Raw genomic sequence first — 917 nt, 5'->3', positions numbered from 1 at the left:
ATTTGGTAAGGATTGATTGAGAAAAATGGTCGATTAAGGTTAATCGATTGAGAAATGTCGTTGTTGAGGGTTTGAAAAACAATAAGAGACAAATAAGAGGTTGATTTACCTCTTACCAGATAAGATGACAATAAAACAATAAGTTTCTCTGAAAATTTTGAAAAAACAAATAGTATGAATGACCTTAACTCTTAATGAATCAGACATAAGAGGCTAATAAAAACTTTTTTTATAAAAAAAATAAACAATGCCTAAAATTGTTTACATCAATCTTTCGTATATAATTAGTAGATTTGTTACATTTCATATATTAAAATAGAAATTTTGAAATGCATCACCTAAAATTAAAATTAACACAAAATAAATTACATTTTTATTTTTGTTGTTGTAAATGTTTGAATATAAAAACAACAAAATAAAGATAATGGACAATAAACATAACAAATAAAAGTAATCATAAAATAGAAATAAAAAATCATTGGATTATGAAGAAAAACGCCATCCGTGGGACTCGAACCCACGACCACGTGGTTAAAAGCCACGCGCTCTACCAACTGAGCTAGAACGGCTTTATGCCACTGTAACTTATTTATTCTATATATTCGAAAGTTTAGTCTCTAAACACATTTCATAGCTTCGTTGCAATCATCGTATTAAAAACGAGTCCAATAACGTTAAACCTATTTTTAATTAAATTCATAAACTGTTATTTGTATAAAATATAATAGCTTTATCTATTCTATATTAAAAAGCATGAGTTATGGTTATGTTGAAATTTTTAAGAGGTATAATTTATTATGCCAAATGTATAATGGTTAAAACTTGTTGAGTAATGTTGAAAATCAAATAATTTTAATTTTCAAATTATATTTTATGCGTTTATAGTTATTTATGTAATTTACTTTATATCCCTTATT

At 25.3% G+C, this 917-nt stretch overlaps 1 non-coding gene across 1 annotated transcript; it reads right to left on the bottom strand.

The window, feature by feature from the left end:
* Positions 1–496: 496 nt before the first annotated feature.
* TRNAK-UUU lies at positions 497–569 on the bottom strand. The gene has a single exon. It is a non-coding gene; the product is annotated as a tRNA-Lys (tRNA).
* Positions 570–917: the final 348 nt, after the last annotated feature.

The sequence above is a fragment of the Cynara cardunculus genome (genome assembly GCF_001531365.2).
Source record: "Cynara cardunculus var. scolymus isolate 2C chromosome LG 13, CcrdV1, whole genome shotgun sequence".
Classification (NCBI taxonomy): domain Eukaryota; kingdom Viridiplantae; phylum Streptophyta; class Magnoliopsida; order Asterales; family Asteraceae; genus Cynara; species Cynara cardunculus.
Note: the sequence above shows the minus strand (reverse complement) of the source record. Positions and strands in the feature narration are given on the sequence as shown.